Consider the following 21,327-nt stretch of genomic DNA (forward strand, 5'->3'; position numbering starts at 1 on the left):
TCACGGATTTTGTATCTTGAAGAAAAAAACATGCGATTTTTTCGGTACACTTTTGAATGCATTTTTTTCTGGACAAATTTTTGACCGAATTCAGCTTAATTACCTATAAAATACTCATAAAAGTGATTTCATCTCGATTGATCACTAAATAAAAATTTACCTCGATTTTTAATACCATTTTCAAAATCGACGTTTCTCGACCAGAGAAGCACATTTTGAGAATTTTTTCACTATTTTCAAATATGACCATTGAAACCATTATTTTTGTACTTTTTGCTTTAATTCAAGCAAATGTAACGATATTCATTCAAAAAACTGTATAAATTCAATTTTAAATAAGAAATCGTTGTCACGGATTTTGTATCTTGAAGAAATGGTAACGTTAAAAGCCAAAGTTTTTCCTCAATACCTGACGACCTTTTATTTTTTGGCTTCCGTGGCGCAATGGTTAGCGCGTTCGGCTGTTAACCGAAAGGTTGGTGGTTCGAATCCACCCGGGAGCGGTGTTGTGAGATCTCAAATGTAACGTAAAAAGTCAAAGTTTTCCCACAATACCTGACGACCATTCAATTTCCGGGCTTCTGTGGCGCATTTTCAGCTCGTTCGTCTGTTATCGGAAAGGTTGGAGGCTCAAGCCCACCCGGGAACGTAGGTGTTAAGTTTTATAAGTAACGTAAAAAGTCATAGTTTTTCCACAATACCTGAAGACCATTTAATTTTTGAGCTTCCGTGGCGCTAAGGATAGCGCGTTCGGCTGTTAACCGAAAGGTTGTTGGTTCGAGCTCATCCGGGAGCGGTATTGTGAGGTCTCAGATGTAACGTAAAAAGTCATAGTTTTTCCACAATACCAGAAGACCATTTAATTTTTGAGCTTCCGTGGCGCTAAGGATAGCGCGTTCGGCTGTTAACCGAAAGGTTGTTGGTTCGAGCCCATCAAGGAGCGGTGTTGTGAGGTCTCAGATGTGACGTAAAAAGTCAAAGTTTTTCCACAATACCTGACGACCATTCAATTTCCGGGCTTCTGTGGCGCATTTTCAGCTCGTTCGTCTGTTATCCGAAAGGTTGGTGGCTCAAGCCCACCCGGGAACGATGGTGTTAAGTTTTATAAGTAGCGTAAAAAGTCATAGTTTTTCCACAATACCTGAAGACCATTTAAATTTTGGGCTTCCGTGGCGCAATGGTTAGCGCGTTCGGCTGTAAACCGAAAGGTTGTTGGTTCGAGCCCATCCGGGAGCGGTATTGTGAGGTCTCAGATGTAACGTAAAAAGTCATAGTTTTTCCACAATACCTGAAGACCATTTAATTTTTGAGCTTCCGTGGCGCTAAGGATTGTGGCGCTAAGTCATTGTTTTTCCAGAACACCTGACGAACATCTAATTTTTGGACTTCCGTGGCGCAATGGTTAGCGCGTTCAGCTGTTAACCGAAAGGTTGGTGGTTCAAGCTCACCCAAGAGAGGTGTTGTGGGGTCTCAGATGTAGCGTAAAAAGTCATAAGTTTTCCACAATACCTGACAACCATTGAATTTCTGAGCTTCCGTGGCTCAATGGTTAGCGCGTTCGGCTGTTAACCGAAAGGTTGATGGTTCGAGCCCACCCGGGAGCGGTGTTGTGAGGTCTCAGATGTAGCGTAAAAAGCCAAAGTTTTTCCACAATACCTGACGACCATTTAATTTTTGGCTTCCGTGGCGCAATGGTTAGCGCGTTCGGCTGTTAACCGAAAGGTTTGTGGTTCGAGTCCATCCGGGAGCGGTCATGTGAGGTCTCAGATGTGACGTAAAAGTTTGATAAGTAAGGTAAAATGTCATAGTTTTTCCACAATACCTGAAGACCATTTTATTTTTGGGCTTCCGTGGCTCAATGGTTAGCGCGTTCGGCTGTTAACCGAAAGGTTGGTGGTTTCAGCCCACCCGGGAGAGGTGTTGTGGGGTCTCAGATGTAGCGTAAAAAGTCATAAGTTTTCCACAATTCCTGACGAACGTTTAATATCTGGGCTTCCGTGGCGCAAGGGTTGGCGCGTTCAGCTGTTAACCGAAAGGTTGGTGGTTCGAGCCCACCCGGGAGAGATGTTGTGGGGTCTCAGATGTAGCATAAAAAGTCAGTGTTTTTCCACAATACCTGACGACCATTCAATTTCCGGGCTTCTGTGGCGCATTTTCAGCTCGTTCGTCTGTTATCGGAAAGGTTGGTGGCTCAAGCCCACCCGGGAACGATGGTGTTAAGTTTTATAAGTAACGTAAAAAGTCATAGTTTTTCCACAATACTTGAAGACCAGTTAATTTTTGGGCTTCCGTGGCGCAATGGTTAGCGCGTTCGGCTGTAAACCGAAAGGTTGTTGGTTCGAGCCCATCCGGGAGCGGTGTTGTGAGGTCTCAGATGTAACGTAAAAAGTCCGTGTTTTTCCACAATACCTGACGAACGTTTAATTTTTGGGCTTCCGTGGCGCAATGGTTGGCGCGTTCAGCTGTTAACCGAAAGGTTGGTGGTTCGAGCCCACCCATGAGAGGTGTTGTGGGGTCTCAGATGTAGCGTAAAAAGTCAGAGTTTTTCAGCAATACCTGACGTCCATTTCTGAGACCCCACAACACCTCTCCCGGGTGGGCTCGAACCACCAACCTTTCTGTTAACAGCTGAACGCGCCAACCCTTGCGCCACGGAAGCTCAGAAATTAAATGTTTGTCACGTATTGTGGAAAAGTTTTGACTTTTTACGCTACATCTGAGACCCCACAACACCTCTCCCGGGTGGGCTCGAACCACCAACCTTTCGGTTAACAGCTGAACGCGCCAACCCTTGCGCCACGGAAGCTCAGAAATTAAATGTTTGTCACGTATTGTGGAAAAGTTTTGACTTTTTACGCTACATCTGAGACCCCACAACACCTCTCCCGGGTGGGCTCGAACCACCAACCTTTCGGTTAACAGCCGAACGCGCTAACCATTGCGCCAAGGAAGCCCAAAAAATAAATGGTCGTCAGGTATTGTGGAAAAACTTTTCTTTTTACGTTACATTTGAGATCCCATAACACCGCTCCCGGGTGGGCTCGAACCACCAACATATTGGTAAACAGCCGAACGCGCTAACCATTGAGCCACGGAAGCTCAGAAAGTAATGGTTGTCAGGTATTGTGGAAAAATTATGACTTTTCACGCTACATCTGAGACCCCACAACACCTCTCCCGGGTGAGCTCGAATCACCAACCTTTCGGTTAACAGCCGAACGCGCTAACCATTGCGCCAAGGAAGCCCAAAAAATAAATGGTCGTCAGGTATTGTGGAAATACTTTTCTTTTTACGTTACATTTGAGATCCCATAACACCGCTCCCGGGTGGGCTCGAACCACCAACATATTGGTAAACAGCCGAACGCGCTAACCATTGAGCCACGGAAGCTTAGAAATTAAATGGTTGTCAGGTATTGTGGAAAAAGTATGACTTTCCACGCTACATCTGAGACCCCACAACACCTCTCCCGGGTGGGCTCGAACCACTAACCTTTCGGTTAACAGCCGAACGCGATAACCATTGCGCCAAGGAAGCCCAAAAAATAAATGGTCGTCAGGTACTGTGGAAAAACTTTTCTTTTTACGTTACATTTGAGATCCCATAACACCGCTCCCGGGTGGGCTCGAACCACCAACATATTGGTAAACAGCCGAACGCGCTAACCATTGAGCCACGGAAGCTCAGAAATTAAATGGTTGTCAGATATTGTGGAAAAATTATGACTTTTCACGCTACATCTGAGACCCCACAACACCTCTCCCGGGTGGGCTCGAACCACCAACCTTTCGGTTAACAGCTGAACGCGCTAACCATTGCGCCACGGAAGCCCAAAAATTAAATGTTCGTCAGGTATTGTGGAAAAACACTGACTTTTTACGTTTTATTTGAGACTTCACAACACCGCTCCCGGGTGGGCTCGAACCAGCAACCTATTGGTTAAAAGACGAACGCGATAACCATTGCGCCACGGAAGCCCAAAAATTAAATGTTCGTCAGGTATTGTGGAAAAACTCTGACTTTTTACGTTACATTTGAGATCCCACAACACCGCTCCCGGGTGGGCTCGAACCACCAACCTATTAGTTAACAGCCGAACGCGCTAACCATTTAGCCACGGAAGCTCAGAAATTAAATGGTTGTCAGGTATTGTGGAAAAGTTATGACTTTTCACGCTACATCTGAGACCCCACAACACCTCTCCCGGGTGGGCTCGAACCCCCAACCTTTCGGTTAACAGCCGTAGCGCTAACCATTGCGCCAAGGAAGCCCAAAAAATAAATGGTCGTCAGGTATTGTGGAAAAACTTTTCTTTTTACGTAACATTTGAGACTACAGAACACCGCTCCCGGGTGGGCTCGAACCACCAACCTTTCGGTTAACAGCCGAACGCGCTAACCATTGCGACGGAAGCCCAAAAATTAAATGGTCGTCAGGTATTGCGGAAAAACTCTGACTTTTTACGTTACATTTGAGATCCCATAACACCTCTCCCGGGTGGGCTCGAACCCCCAACCTATTGGTTAACAGCCGAACGCGCAAATAATTGAGCCACGGCAGCTCGGATATTAAATGTTTGTCAGGTATTGTGAAAAAGTTATGACTTTTCACGCTACATCTGTGACCCCACTATACCTCTCCTGGCTGGGCTCGAACCACCAACCTATTGGTTAACAGCCGAACGCGCTAACCATTGAGCCACGGAAGCTCAGAAATTAAATGGTTGTCAGGTATTGTGGAAAAATTATGACTTTTCACGCTACATCTGAGACCCCACAACACCTCTCCCGGGTGGGCTCGAACCACCAACCTTTCGGTTAACAGCTGAACGCGCTAACCATTGCGCCACGGAAGCCCAAAAATTAAATGTTCGTCAGGTATTGTGGAAAAACACTGACTTTTTACGTTACATTTGAAATCCCATAACAACGCTCCCGGGTGGGCTCGAACAACCAACCTATTGGTTAACAGCCGAACGCGCTAACCATTGAGCCACGGTAGCTCAGAAATTAAATGGTTGTCAGGTATTGTGGAAAAGTTATGACTTTTCACGCTACATCTGAGACCCCACAACACCTCTCCCGGGTGGGCTCGAACCCCCAACCTTTCGGTTAACAGCCGTAGCGCTAACCATTGCGCCAAGGAAGCCCAAAAAATAAATGGTCGTCAGGTATTGTGGAAAAACTTTTCTTTTTACGTAACATTTGAGACTACAGAACACCGCTCCCGGGTGGGCTCGAACCACCAACCTTTCGGTTAACAGCCGAACGCGCTAACCATTGCGACGGAAGCCCAAAAATTAAATGGGCGTCAGGTATTGCGGAAAAACTCTGACTTTTTACGTTACATTTGAGATCCCACTACACCTCTCCTGGCTGGGCTCGAACCACCAACCTATTGGTTAACAGCCGAACGCGCTTACCATTGCGCCACGGAAGCCCAAAAATTAAATGGTCGTCAGGTATTGTGGAAAAACTTTGGCTTTTTACGTTTTATTTGAGACTTCACAACACCGCTCCCGGGTGGGCTCGAACCAGCAACCTATTGGTTAACAGACGAACGCAATAACCATTGCGCCACGGAAGCCCAAAAATTAAATGTTCGTCAGGTATTGTGGAAAAACTCTGACTTTTTACGTTACATTTGAGATCCCATAACACCGCTCCCGGGTGGGCTCGAACCACCAACCTATTAGTTAACAGCCGAACGCGCTAACCATTGAGCCACGGAAGCTCAGAAATTAAATGTTTGTCACGTATTGTGGAAAAGTTTTGACTTTTTACGCTACATCTGAGACCCCACAACACCTCTCCCGGGTGGGCTCGAACCACCAACCTTTCGGTTAACAGCCGAACGCGCTAACCATTGCGCCAAGGAAGCCCAAAAAATAAATGGTCGTCAGGTATTGTGGAAAAACTTTTCTTTTTACGTTACATTTGAGATCCCATAACACCGCTCCCGGGTGGGCTCGAACAAACAACCTATTGGTTAACAGCCGAACGCGCTAACCATTGAGCCACGGAAGCTCAGAAATTAAATGGTTGTCAGGTATTGTGGAAAAATTATGACTTTTCACGCTACATCTGAGACCCCACAACACCTCTCCCGGGTGGGCTCGTACCACCAACCTTTCGGTTAACAGCTGAACGCGCGAACCATTGCGCCACGGAAGCCCAAAAATTAAATGTTCGTCAGGTATTGTGGAAAAACACTGACTTTTTACGTTACATTTGAAATCCCATAACAACGCTCCCGGGTGGGCTCGAACAACCAACCTATTGGTTAACAGCCGAACGCGCTAACCATTGAGCCACGGAAGCCCAGAAATTAAATGGTTTTCAGGTATTGTGGAAAAGTTATGACTTTTCACGCTACATCTGAGACCCCACAACACCTCTCCCGGGTGGGCTCGAACCCCCAACCTTTCGGTTAACAGCCGTAGCGCTAACCATTGCGCCAAGGAAGCCCAAAAAATAAATGGTCGTCAGGTATTGTGGAAAAACTTTTCTTTTTACGTAACATTTGAGACTACAGAACACCGCTCCCGGGTGGGCTCGAACCACCAACCTTTCGGTTAACAGCCGAACGCGCTAACCATTGCGACGGAAGCCCAAAAATTAAATGGGCGTCAGGTATTGCGGAAAAACTCTGACTTTTTACGTTACATTTGAGATCCCACTACACCTCTCCTGGCTGGGCTCGAACCACCACCCGATTGGTTAACAGCCGAACGCGCTTACCATTGCGCCACGGAAGCCCAAAAATTAAATGGTCGTCAGGTATTGTGGAAAAACTTTGGCTTTTTACGTTTTATTTGAGACTTCACAACACCGCTCCCGGGTGGGCTCGAACCAGCAACCTATTGGTTAACAGACGAACGCAATAACCATTGCGCCGCGGAAGCCCAAAAATTAAATGTTCGTCAGGTATTGTGGAAAAACTCTGACTTTTTACGTTACATTTGAGATCCCATAACACCGCTCCCGGGTGGGCTCGAACCACCAACCTATTAGTTAACAGCCGAACGCGCTAACCATTGAGCCACGGAAGCTCAGAAATTAAATGTTTGTCACGTATTGTGGAAAAGTTTTGACTTTTTACGCTACATCTGAGACCCCACAACACCTCTCCCGGGTGGGCTCGAACCACCAACCTTTCGGTTAACAGCCGAACGCGCTAACCATTGCGCCAAGGAATCCCAAAAAATAAATGTTCGTCAGGTATTGTGGAAAAACTTTTCTTTTTACGTTACATTTGAGATCCCATAACACCGCTCCCGGGTGGGCTCGAACAAACAACCTATTGGTTAACAGCCGAACGCGCTAACCATTGAGCCACGGAAGCTCAGAAATTAAATGGTTGTCAGGTATTGTGGAAAAGTTTTGACTTTTTACGCTACATCTGAGACCCCACAACACCTCTCTCGGGTGGGCTCGAACCACCAACCTTTCGGTTAACAGCCGAACAAGCTAACCATTGCGCCAAGGAAGCCCAAAAAATAAATGGTCGTCAGGTATTGTGGAAAAACTCAGACTTTTTACGTTACATTTGAGATCCCATAACACCGCTCCCGGGTGGGCTCGAACCACCAACCTATTGGTTAACAGCCGAACGCGCTAACCATTGAGCCACGGAAGCTCAGAAATTAAATGTTTGTCACGTATTGTGGAAAAGTTTTGACTTTTTACGCTACATCTGAGACCCCACAACACCTCTCCCGGGTGGGCTCGAACCACCAACCTTTCGGTTAACAGCCGAACGCGCTAACCATTGCGCCAAGGAAGCCCAAAAAATAAATGGTCGTCAGGTATTGTGGAAAAACTTTTCTTTTTACGTTACATTTGAGATCCCATAACACCGCTCCCGGGTGGGCTCGAACAAACAACCTATTGGTTAACAGCCGAACGCGCTAACCATTGAGCCACGGACAAATAAATGGTTGTCAGGTATTGTGGAAAAGTTTTGACTTTTTACGCTACATCTGAGACCCCACAACACCTCTCTCGGGTGGGCTCGAACCACCAACCTTTCGGTTAACAGCCGAACAAGCTAACCATTGCGCCAAGGAAGCCCAAAAAATAAATGGTTGTCAGGTATTGTGGAAAAACTCAGACTTTTTACGTTACATTTGAGATCCCATAACACCGCTCCCGGGTGGGCTCGAACCACCAACCTATTGGTTAACAGCCGAACGCGCTAACCATTGAGCCACGGAAGCTCAGAAATTAAATGTTTGTCACGTATTGTGGAAAAGTTTTGACTTTTTACGCTACATCTGAGACCCCACAACACCTCTCCCGGGTGGGCTCGAACCACCAACCTTTCGGTTAACAGCCGAACGCGCTAACCATTGCGCCAAGGAAGCCCAAAAAATAAATGGTCGTCAGGTATTGTGGAAAAACTTTTCTTTTTACGTTACATTTGAGATCCCATAACACCGCTCCCGGGTGGGCTCGAACCACCAACCTATTGGTTAACAGCCGAACGCGCTAACCATTGAGCCACGGAAGCTCGGAAATTAAATGTTTGTCACGTATTGTGGAAAAGTTTTGACTTTTTACGCTACATCTGAGACCCCACAACACCTCTCCCGGGTGGGCTAGAACCAAGGTCCGTAAAATCGCAAAGCTCTATTTAGGTTAGCTTGTAAAGCGGTTTGTAGAGAGGAAAATTTTCAAAATCGTCGGGGGGCAAGAAAACGGTGTATTCCCTGCCGCGTGACGCACTTGGTTACGGATTTTCGAAGAACAAGAAGTCGCTTTGAAAAACCTGAATCCGATGACAGCCCAGCTTCTTTGGAGTCGCAGTAACGGCAATATCACGGGAGTTCTCGGGAGGGAAGCCGGGAAGTTCGGGAACTTCAGTAACGTGAGCGGCGGCAGTTATCCCTAACGGCTTGAGCAGATGGTTATTTATTGTGAGTAAGTTGAAATTGCTTCTTAAATTTTCTTGCAATATACCTGTAATAATATCTAATGGGTATATTTCTAGATGCGAATCAGATCATGTGCTAATCAAATTCACCTTCAAGTTCCTTCAACATTCGGAGTCTTTTTCTGACAAAAAAACAAAGGCTTAACCCATCCGGATTGGATATTTCAAATTGCGACGGATTCGGCTAAGGCTTCTCGTGGCTTCACTTAACTTTGATTGGAAGGTGATCAAAATCAAAATGCCTCTTAAATGCGCCGTTATTGAATGTAAAAACAACTTCGTGTCAACCAGAAATCAAGATGTTTCATTTCATAGATTCCCTTCTGATAATGTTATCAGACAATCTTGGTTAAGTAAGTGTAACTTACTAATAAATGAGAGAAGCAATTTCAACGTAAAACATGCCAGAATATGTTCGCATCATTTCACTATTTATGATTATGAAAGAGACTTCAGAGCTGAACTTATGAATACTAAGCCAAAGAAAACATTGCTAAAATCGGCCATTCCGTCAGTTAATTTACCAAGTTCAGGGGTTTTGCCAGTTTGTCAACCCATGGGGAGAGTATCGAGAGACACTTCCCGCAAGGTTTCGAGAAACAGTATGGCCTATGTTAATTGCCGTTTGCTACAGGGTAAAAGTGATACATGTTTTGATATTGAACATGAAGAAATTTCTAATGAAGAAATCCTTCAAAAACGCAATAATTCACCTGAAACGTCATTCAACAGTTCCTCCTTACAAACTCAAGTACCTAACTTGCCAGACACAAATAGAGGAAATGAATTGGAAAGCTGTGATACGACAAAGAAAAACTGTGATTATACAGAATCAGTTACTAAGTCACTTAACCATGATAGTATTATTGAAAATTCTCAAATTTCATCCATGAACAATAACTGTGATACTTCTACTCCAGTTAAAGGCTTTAAGCATTTTTCTAGAATTAATCTATTTCATAATGGTTCTCCCATTATTACCTCTAAAACCCATGTTCTAAATACAAGCTCACTATTGGATGTAACCTTAAATAGTTCAATTGTGTCAGTCAGTGAAGATTTACAAAATGTTCAGGCGTAAAATCACAAGAGTCTCTGGATTTCAATTCACAAGGGGCATCTGGCTTAACAGAGGCACAAACATTTGCTTCTGATCGTCCGTTAGGTTCTATTCCAAAAGAAGGATCCCAAATTAAGAGTAAATTTAACAACCATGATTTAGTCAATACTTTTTTAAGTAGAAAATGCACACGTTGCCCTAAAAACTTTTTTCATTTGAGAAGGAATTGCCCTTGCAGAATTAGGGAGGTTTTAGAGAATGAGAAATTAAGAGCTGGCCTCAAGAAACGAGACAAATGGGTCAGTAAAATTTGTCATAGGTTAAAAAAGAAAGATAGTAAACTAAAAGATATTAGCGTTAGTTTTAAAATTGGAAAAATTGAAAACCGTTCAATTTGAAAAGACAATAAGAGACTTACAAAAAGAGTATTAGAATTAGAAAAATTAATGAACGAATATGAAGCAATTCTTGCAAAGGTTTACAGCGAGAGCCAAATTAAAATTTTGAAAGGTAAAAAGAAAGTTAGATGGAGCAAAGAGGACTTGGCCAACGCATTTGCCTTGAGGTATTTGAGTAAAAGGGCTTATGTTTACCTACGAGAAAAGCCAAAGCTCCCTTTGCCCGGCTTGTCTACTCTTAGACGTTATGCGGCAAAATTAGATCTAAGGCAGGGTTTGCTCCATGACGTCCTTAATATAATGAAATCAAATGCAACCCACATGGAAAAATTAGAAAAATTGGTAGTTTTAACTTTCGATGAGGTGCACGTTAAGTCAGTAATGGAGTATGATGTTAAAGAAGACCAAGTTATTGGTCCACATAGCCAATTACAAGTCATCATGGCCCGTGGTCTGTTTCACAGTTGGAAGCAACCAATTTATTTAGGGCTAGACCAGAAAATGACCAAAGCTATTCTATCATCAGCAATTATTGAACTTGAAAAATCAGGATTCACGGTAGTAGCTTGCGTAAATGATATGGGTGGAGGCAACCAAGGTCTTTGGAGAGAACTTGGAATTTCTGTTAATAAAACCTGGTTCACTAATCCAGCTTTACCTCCTAACCCTGATGGACTTGATGACGTCATCTATTGCTTTGCCGATGCCCCACATCTTCTTAAGTTGATCAGAAACTGGTTCCTTGATACTGGTTTTATGTTTGATAATAAAACCATTAGCAAGGACCCTGTGGTGGAAATATTTAAGAAAGACTCTGGAGAAATTAGAGCTTTACCAAAATTGACGAAACTTCATTTCGATTGTATAAAAACCCAGCGCCAAAACGTAAAGCTAGCAGCTCAACTACTGTCCCATAGCGTGGCCACAGCTGTTAAGAGAATGGGTTTGGAAAAGACCAATGGCACAGCAGAATTTATTGAAACAGTGAATCAGTGGTTTGACGTCATGAATAGCTACGTAAAGGAGAGTACTCCAGTTACTAAGAGTGGTTATGGTATTAGTTTTGAGGAGCAGAATGAAGTTTTGGATAAAATGACAGATATGATGAAAAAATCAATGTGTGTAGGAAAGAAGACTTTACAAATTTTCCAAAAAGGTGTTATCATATCAAATAAGTCTCTTCAGAGCCTGTGGTATGACCTACACAATAAGTACGGGGTTAAATACATCCTCACACATAGGTTAAACCAAGACTGCCTTGAGAATTTTTTCTCGCAACTTCGAAGTAGAGGCGGCCTAGATGACCATCCTACTCCATTAAATGCAATTTACAGAATTAGAATGATAATTTTAGGTAAAAATCCAGGAATAGTCCAGTCTAATACTAATACCATATCGCAATTATCTGATGAGTATTTCGTAACCAATATGCTAAAGATTTCAGAGATAGAAATTGACGATAATGACATAGATTTAAATGAATACATTGATGATACGTTAGATACGGTTTCTCCAGTATGTAATTTGATTACCCCAACCAGTTCACCACAGAAAAAATATCCTAGGTCAGGTGTTTGTACTGTTCTAAAGGACCTCCCAGTTAGTAATAACTTTATTTTGAAATCTTGTAATAGCAATTTTTTCTCTAATCAAAAGATCCTTTTGAAATCCCCCAATAAGAATCTGGAGAATGTCAGTGTTTTGACTTCTCACGTAGAGGGAGGAATGCAATATCTTGCAGGTTGGGTTGCAAATAAGTTTTTAGCTAAATACCCAAATATTGATCTCAAATGTCAAACTGATTCTGTGATAGACCACGACTATGGTATTCCCTCTTGGGTAGCCCATTTAAGTTATGGAGCCATTGTAGCTCCTTCTAACCAATTTTTAAAAGATACCAAATTATTTGAACACTATTTTTGCCAATATCATAAAGGTGAACAGGATTCAAAATTGCTCTTTCTAAGAAAAAGCAAGTGTGTTGTGAATGATCTTACAGATCAAATATGTCTCAAGATCTCACTATATCCTAGGGATATTATATTTTGTTATATCAAAATGCGAACCTTGATTAGGATGAAATTTATCAATATGAGTACAACCAATGAAGCTCAGGAAAGACAGAAAAATAAAAAAATTAAAAAGCTCACTAAATAATTGAGTTTCTAAGGTTTTGCTTATCAAAATGTGTTGGTTAAAAAACTATATCTCATTAAAAAAAACTAAATATCTCATTAAAAATAACTAAATATCTCATTAAAAACTAAAGACCTCATTAAAATGTTCCTCAATTTGTGAATGAATATTTATAAATTGTTAAAAAAATTAAAGTTTCTCTTGTTAAAAACTTTTTATATTAAATAAAATGTTCCCTAATTTGTGAATAAATATTTCTTAATTGTTAAAAAATTAAAGTTTCTTTTGTTAAAAATTTTTTATATTAAATTGGTCATTAATTTTTTAAAGTGTTAATTTATTTTATACTATAGGCCTAAATACCGTAAAACAATTATAGCTAACGTCTAAACTTTATCACGGCTAACGGAGTTCAGAGACAGACGAAATTGCTAATATAAATAAGCCTCCCCGAAATCGTACAGCTCGTAACCAAATACGTCATTCCCAGAGGCACGAGAGCGAACTAAGAGATTTCGAAAACTGGTCTTACTCGTTGGGCGAAAGAGCACCCGTTGGGCTAGAACCACCAACCTTTCGGTTAAAAGCTGAACGCGCTAACCATTGCGCCACGGAAGCCCAAAAATTAAATGTTCGTCAGGTATTGTGGAAAAACTCTGACTTTCTACTTTACATTTGAGATCCCATAACACCGCTCCCGGGTGGGCTCGAACAAACAACCTATTGGTTAACAGCCGAACGCGCTAACCATTGAGCCACGGAAGCTCAGAAATTAAATGGTTGTCAGGTATTGTGGAAAAGTTTTGACTTTTTACGCTACATCTGAGACCCCACAACACCTCTCTCGGGTGGGCTCGAACCACCAACCTTTCGGTTAACAGCCGAACAAGCTAACCGTTGCGCCAAGGAAGCCCAATAAATAAATTGTCGTCAGGTATTGTGGAAAAACTTTTCTTTTTACGTAACCTTTGAGACTACACAACACCGTCCCGGGTGGGCTCGAACCACCAACCTTTCGGTTAACAGCCGAATGCGCTAACCATTGCGCCACGGAAGCCCAAAAATTAAATGGTCGTCAGGTATTGTGGAAAAACTCTGAATTTTTACGTTACATTTGAGATCCCATAACACCGCTCCCGGGTGGGCTCGAACAACCAACCTATTGGTTAACAGCCGAACGCGCTAACCATTGAGCCACGGAAGCTCAGAAATTAAATGGTTGTCAGGTATTGTGGAAAAGTTATGACTTTTCACGCTACATCTGAGACCCCACTACACCTCTCCCGGGTGGGCTCTAACCACCAACCTATTGGTTAACAGGCGAACGCGCTTACCATTGCGCCACGGAAGCCCAAAAATTAGATGGTCGTCAGGTATTGTGGAAAAACTTTGGCTTTTTACGTTACATTTGAGATCCCACAACACCGCTCCCGGGTGGGCTCGAACCACCAAACTATTGGTTAACAGCTGAACGCGCTAACCATTGCGCCACGGAAGCCCAAAAATTAAATGTTCGTCAGGTATTGTGGAAAAACTCTGACTTTCTACTTTACATTTGAGATCCCATAACACCGCTCCCGGGTGGGCTCGAACAAACAACCTATTGGTTAACAGCCGAACGCGCTAACCATTGAGCCACGGAAGCGCAGAAATTAAATGGTTGTCAGGTATTGTGGAAAAGTTTTGACTTTTTACGCTACATCTGAGACCCCACAACACCTCTCTCGGGTGGGCTCGAACCACCAACCTTTCGGTTAACAGCCGAACAAGCTAACCGTTGCGCCAAGGAAGCCCAATAAATAAATTGTCGTCAGGTATTGTGGAAAAACTTTTCTTTTTACGTAACCTTTGAGACTACACAACACCGTCCCGGGTGGGCTCGAACCACCAACCTTTCGGTTAACAGCCGAATGCGCTAACCATTGCGCCACGGAAGCCCAAAAATTAAATGGTCGTCAGGTATTGTGGAAAAACTCTGAATTTTTACGTTACATTTGAGATCCCATAACACCGCTCCCGGGTGGGCTCGAACAACCAACCTATTGGTTAACAGCCGAACGCGCTAACCATTGAGCCACGGAAGCTCAGAAATTAAATGGTTGTCAGGTATTGTGGAAGAGTTATGACTTTTCACGCTACATCTGAGACCCCACTACACCTCTCCCGGGTGGGCTCTAACCACCAACCTATTGGTTAACAGCCGAACGCGCTTACCATTGCGCCACGGAAGCCCAAAAATTAGATGGTCGTCAGGTATTGTGGAAAAACTTTGGCTTTTTACGTTACATTTGAGATCCCACAACACCGCTCCCGGGTGGGCTCGAACCACCAAACTATTGGTTAACAGCCGAACGCGATAACCATTGAGCCACCGGAGATCAGAAATTAAATGGTTGTCATGTATTGTGGAAAAGTTATGACTTTTCACGCTACATCTGAGACCCCACAACACCTCTCCCGGGTGGGCTCGAACCACCAACCTTTCGGTTAACAGCTGAACGCGCTAACCATTGCGCCACGGAAGCCAAAAAATTAAATGTTCGTCAGGTATTGTGGAAAAACTCAGACTTTTTACGTTACATTTGAGATCCCATAACACCGCTCCCGGGTGGGCTCGAACCACCAACCTATTGGTTAACAGCCGAACGCGCTAACCATTGAGCCACGGAAGCTCAGAAATTAAATGTTTGTCACGTATTGTGGAAATGTTTTGACTTTTTACGCTACATCTGAGACCCCACAACACCTCTCCCGGGTGGGCTCGAACCTCCAACCTATTGGTAACAGCCGAACGTGCTTACCATTGCGCCAAGGAAGCCCAAAAAATAAATGGGCGTCAGGTATTGTGGAAAAACTTTGGCTTTTTACGTTTTATTTGAGACTTCACAACACCGCTCCCGGGTGGGCTCGAACCAGCAACCTATTGGTTAACAGCCGAACGCGCTAACCATTGAGCCACGGAAGCTCAGATATTAAATGTTTGTCACGTATTGTGGAAATGTTTTGACTTTTTACGCTACATCTGAGACCCCACAACACCTCTCCCGGGTGGGCTCGAACCACCAACCTTTCGGTTAACAGCCGAACGCGCTAACCATTGCGCCAAGGAAGCCCAAAAAATAAATGGTCGTCAGGTATTGTGGAAAAACTTTTCTTTTTACGTTACATTTGAGATCCCATAACACCGCTCCCGGGTGGGCTCGAACAAACAACCTATTGGTTAACAGCCGAACGCGCTAACCATTGAGCCACGGAAGCTCAGAAATTAAATGGTTGTCAGGTATTGTGGAAAAGTTTTGACTTTTTACGCTACATCTGAGACCCCACAACACCTCTCCCGGGTGGGCTAGAACCACCAACCTTTCGGTTAAAAGCTGAACGCGCTAACCATTGCGCCACGGAAGCCCAAAAATTAAATGTTCGTCAGGTATTGTGGAAAAACTCTGACTTTCTACTTTACATTTGAGATCCCATAACACCGCTCCCGGGTGGGCTCGAACAAACAACCTATTGGTTAACAGCCGAACGCGCTAACCATTGAGCCACGGAAGCTCAGCAATTAAATGGTTGTCAGGTATTGTGGAAAAGTTTTGACTTTTTACGCTACATCTGAGACCCCACAACACCTCTCCCGGGTGGGCTCGAACCTCCAACCTATTGGTAACAGCCGAACGTGCTTACCATTGCGCCAAGGAAGCCCAAAAAATAAATGGGCGTCAGGTATTGTGGAAAAACTTTTCTTTTTACGTAACCTTTGAGACTACACAACACCGTCCCGGGTGGGCTCGAACCACCAACCTTTCGGTTAACAGCCGAACGCGCTAACCATTGCGCCACGGAAGCCCAAAAATTAAATGGTCGTCAGGTATTGTGGAAAAACTCTGACTTTTTACGTTACATTTGAGATCCCACAACACCGCTCCCGGGTGGGCTCGAACAACCAACCTATTGTTAACAGCCGAACGCGCTAACAATTGAGCCACGGAAGCTCAGAAATTAAATGTTTGTCACGTATTTTGGAAAAGTTTTGACTTTTTACGCTACATCTGAGACCCCACAACACCTCTCCCGGGTGGGCTAGAACCACCAACCTTTCGGTTAACAGCTGAACGCGCTAACCATTGCGCCAAGGAAGCCCAAAAAATAAATGGTCGTCAGGTATTGTGGAAAAACTTTTCTTTTTACGTAACCTTTGAGACTACATAACACCGTCCCGGGTGGGCTCGAACCACCAACCTTTCGGTTAACAGCCGAACGCGCTAACCATTGCGCTACGGAAGCCCAAAAATTAAATGGTCGTCAGGTATTGTGGAAAAACTCTGACTTTTTACGTTACATTTGAGATCCCATAACACCGCTCCCGGGTGGGCTCGAACAACCAACCTATTGGTTAACAGCCGAACGCGCTAACCATTGAGCCACGGAAGCTCAGAAATTAAATGTTTGTCACGTATTGTGGAAAAGTTTTGACTTTTTACGCTACATCTGAGACCCCACAACACCTCTCCCGGGTGGGCTCGAACCTCCAACCTATTGGTAACAGCCGAACGTGCTTACCATTGCGCCAAGGAAGCCCAAAAAATAAATGGGCGTCAGGTATTGTGGAAAAACTTTTCTTTTTACGTAACCTTTGAGACTACACAACACCGTCCCGGGTGGGCTCGAACCACCAACCTTTCGGTTAACAGCCGAACGCGCTAACCATTGCGCTACGGAAGCCCAAAAATTAAATGTTCGTCAGGTATTGTGGAAAAACTCTGACTTTCTACGTTACATTTGAGATCCCATAACACCGCTCCCGGGTGGGCTCGAACAGCCAACCTATTGGTTAACAGCCGAACGCGCTAACCATTGAGCCACGGAAGCTCTGAAATTAAATGGTTGTCAGGTATTATTTAAAAGTTTTGACTTTTTACGCTACATCTGAGACCCCACAACACCTCTCCCGGGTGGGCTAGAACCACCAACCTTTCGGTTAACAGCTGAACGCGCTAACCATTGCGCCACGGAAGCCCAAAAATTAAATGTTCGTCAGGTATTGTGGAAAAACTCTGACTTTCTACGTTACATTTGAGATCCCATAACACCGCTCCCGGGTGGGCTCGAACAGCCAACCTATTGGTTAACAGCCGAACGCGCTAACCATTGAGCCACGGAAGCTCTGAAATTAAATGGTTGTCAGGTATTGTTGAAAAGTTATGACTTTTCACGCTACATCTGAGACCCCACAACACCTCTCCCGGGTGGGCTCGAACCACCAACCTTTCGGTTAACAGCCGAACGCGCTAACCATTGCGCCACGGAAGCCCAAAAATTAAATGGTCGTCAGGTATTGTGGAAAAACTCTGACTTTTTACGTTACATTTGAGATCCCATAACACCGCTCCCGGGTGGGCTCGAACCACCAACCTATTGGTTAACAGCCGAACGCGCTAACCATTGAGCCACGGAAGCTCAGAAATTAAATGGTTGTCAGGTATTTTGGAAATGTTATGACTTTTCACGCTACATCTGAGACCCCACTACACCTCTCCCGGGTGGGCTCGAACCACCAACCTATTGGTTAACAGCCGAACGCGCTTACCATTGCGCCATGGAAGCCCAAAAATTAAATGGTCGTCAGGTATTGTGGAAAAACTTTGGCTTTTTACGTTACATTTGAGACTTCACAACACCGCTCCCGGGTGGGCTCGAACCAGCAACCTCTTGGTTAACAGCCGAACGCGTTAACCATTGAACCACGGAAGTCCAAAAATTAAATAATCGTCAGGTATTGTCGAAAAACTTTGGCTTTTTACGTTACATTTGAGATCCCACAACACCGCTCCCGGGAGGGCTCGAACCACAAACCTATTGGTTAACAGCCGAACGCGATAACCATTGAGCCACCGGAGCTCAGAAATTAAATGGTTGTCACGTATTGTGGAAAAGTTATGACTTTTCACGCTACATCTGAGACCCCACAACACATCTCCCGGGTGGGCTCGAACCACCAACCTTTCGGTTAAAGTCGAACGCGCTTACCATTGCGCCACGGAAGCCAAAAAATTAAATGTTCGTCAGGTATTTTGGAAAAACTCTGACTTTTTACGTTACATTTGAGATCCCATAATACCGCTCCCGGGTGGGTCGAACCACCAACCTATTGGTTAACAGCCGAACGCGCTAACCATTGAGCCGAGGAAGCTCAGAAATTAAATGGTTGTCAGGTATTGTGGAAAAGTTATGACTTTTCACGCTACATCTGAGACCCCACAAGACCTCTCCCGGGTGGGCTCGAACCACCAACCTTTCGGTTAACAGCTGAACGCGCTAACCATTGCGCCACGGAAGCCCAAAAATTAAATGTTCGTCAGGTATTGTGGAAAAACTCTGACTTTCTACGTTACATTTGAGATCCCATAACACCGCTCCCGGGTGGGCTCGAACAACCAACCTATTGGTTAACAGCCGAACGCGCTAACCATTGAGCCACGGAAGCTCAGAAATTAAATGTTTGTCAGGTATTGTGGAAAAGTTATGACTTTTCACGCTACATCTGAGACCCCACAACACCTCTCCCGGGTGGGCTCGAACCACCAACCTTTTGGTTAACAGCTGAACGCGCTAACCATTGCGCCACGGAAGCCCAAAAATTAAATGTTCGTCAGGTATTGTGGAAAAACTCTGACTTTTTACGTTACATTTGAGATCCGATAGGATCTCAAATGTAACGTAAAAAGTCAAAGTTTTTCCACAATACCTGAAGACCTTTTCATTTCTGAGCTTGTTTGGCTCCATGGTTAGCGCGTTCGGCTGTTAACCGAAAGGTTGGTGGTTCGAGCCCACCCGGGAGAGGTGTTTCGGTGTCTCAGATGTAGCGTAAAAAGTCAAAACTTTTCCACAATACGTGACAAAAATTTAATTTCTGGGCTTCCGTGGCTCAATGGTTCGCGCGTTCGGCTGTTAACCAATAGGTTGGTGGTTCGAGCTCACCCGGGAGAGGTGACGTGGGGTCTCAGATGTAGCGTGAAAAGTCATAACTTTTCCACAATACCTGACAACCATTTAATTTCTAAGCTTCCGTGGCTCAATGGTTAGCGCGTTCGGCAGTTAACCAGTAGGTTGATGGTTCGAGCCCACCCGGGAGCGGTGTTAAGGGATATCAAATGTAACGTAAAAAGTCAGAGTTTTTCCACAATACCTGACGAACATTTAATTTTTGGGCTTCCGTGGCGCAATGGTTAGCGCGTTCGGCTGTTAACCGAAAGGTTGGTGGTTCGAGCGCACCCGGGAGCGGTGTTGTGTAGTCTCAAATGTAACGTAAAAAGTCAGAGTTTTTCCACAATACCTGACGAGCATTTAACTTTTGGGCTTCCTTGGCGCAATGGTTAGCGCGTTCAGCTGTTATCCGAATGGTTTGTGGTTCGAGCCCACCCGGGAGAGGTGTTTTGGTGTCTCAGATGTAGCGTAAAAAGTCGAAACTTTTCCACAATACGTGACAAACATTTAATTTCTGAGCTTCCGTGGCTCAATGGTAAGCGCGTTCGGCTGTTAACCAAAAGGTTGGTGGTTCGAGCCCACCCGGGAGCGGGGTTATGGGATCTCAAATGTAACGTAAAAAGAAAAGTTTTTCCACAATACCTGACGAGCATTTAATTTTTGGGCTTCCTTGGCGCAATGGTTAGCGCGTTCAGCTGTCAACCGAAAGGTTGGTGGTTCGAGCCCACCCGGGAGAGGTGTTTGGTGTCTCAGATGTAGCGTAAAAATTCAAAACTTTTCCACAATACGTGACAACCATTTAATTTCTGAGCTTCCGTGGCTCAATGGCTAGCGCGTTCGGCTGTTAACCAATAGGTTGGTGGTTCGAGCCCACCCGGGAGCGGCGTTATGGGATCTCAAATGTAACCAGAAGAAAATAGGGGACGTGGGTAGCCGTAGCCTTGAGCCATACAAGTCGTCCAGTGATTCTCACTTACAATGGTCGATTCCCCTACCACCCTTAAAATTTGAATCTGGCCAATCGGCGCGAAGCATAACATAGTACCAGATTTCATTGCGAACGCCACCATGTAGCGAACTGTGGAACTAACTTGTGTAGTCTGCTTATATTTCTGCTGTGCTTCAGTTTGAGTTAGGGTTACGTCAGGCAACGGGTTAATGCGGATATTGGTTTAATTAAGGACGAAAATTCGGTTATTTAATAAAATGAATGTCGTTAAGAGTACGCAGTGTGATTTAACTACTACCGATAAGAAAACTCAGGCTGTGTTGAAAGGAAAAGTAAGATCTACCCAAACCAATCCCAATGTTAAAAATCAAACTACAACAACTTGGAAACAACTTTATTACTTTGAACTCTTCCCTATCACAGTTTAAAACTTCGGACAAGTTAATTTTTTCCCTGAAACTTAGAAATACCATTGTATTTAAAAATAAAGACATTTTAAAATAAGTTATGAATTTAGTACTTACCACTCGATTCCAGCCTCTGCTATTCTGCCTGAGTGCCTGAGTGCCTCACTGCCTCTAGCAGACGCCTCTAGTCAGTTGGAAGGCGTAGGACCGTACTGTCCACAGAATAACGTCATTCGTGTGTTAATGCGCGTAAAAATCCTATCTCTCTTCACCCCCACGGGGAGGGAAATGGCGCGAAAAATCCGTAAACGGGACGCCTCGCGAAGTTGCCCAAGCTACCCACTTCCCCTATTTTCTTCTGATGTAACGTAAAAAGTCAGAGTTTTTCCACATTACCTGACGAACATTTAATTTTTGGGCTTCCGTGGCGCAATGGTTAGCGCGTTCAGCTGTTAACCGAA

The 21,327-nt window shown here is 44.2% G+C and overlaps 4 non-coding genes across 4 annotated transcripts; all 4 read left to right on the forward strand.

Moving 5' to 3' along the window:
* Positions 1 to 430: 430 nt before the first annotated feature.
* TRNAN-GUU (transfer RNA asparagine (anticodon GUU)) lies at positions 431 to 503 on the forward strand. Its single transcript has one exon. It is a non-coding gene; the product is annotated as a tRNA-Asn (tRNA).
* A 660-nt stretch (positions 504 to 1,163) lies between these two features.
* Positions 1,164 to 1,236, forward strand: TRNAY-GUA (transfer RNA tyrosine (anticodon GUA)). The gene has a single exon. It is a non-coding gene; the product is annotated as a tRNA-Tyr (tRNA).
* Positions 1,237 to 2,284: 1,048 nt separating this feature from the next.
* On the forward strand, positions 2,285 to 2,357 carry TRNAY-GUA (transfer RNA tyrosine (anticodon GUA)). Its single transcript has one exon. It is a non-coding gene; the product is annotated as a tRNA-Tyr (tRNA).
* Positions 2,358 to 20,174: 17,817 nt separating this feature from the next.
* Positions 20,175 to 20,247, forward strand: TRNAD-GUC (transfer RNA aspartic acid (anticodon GUC)). The gene has a single exon. It is a non-coding gene; the product is annotated as a tRNA-Asp (tRNA).
* The last annotated feature ends 1,080 nt before the right edge of the window (positions 20,248 to 21,327 follow it).

The sequence above is a fragment of the Phalangium opilio genome, unplaced genomic scaffold (assembly GCF_054372755.1).
Source record: "Phalangium opilio isolate 3A_F unplaced genomic scaffold, DU_Popi_V2 ptg000017l_1, whole genome shotgun sequence".
NCBI classification, from domain to species: domain Eukaryota; kingdom Metazoa; phylum Arthropoda; class Arachnida; order Opiliones; family Phalangiidae; genus Phalangium; species Phalangium opilio.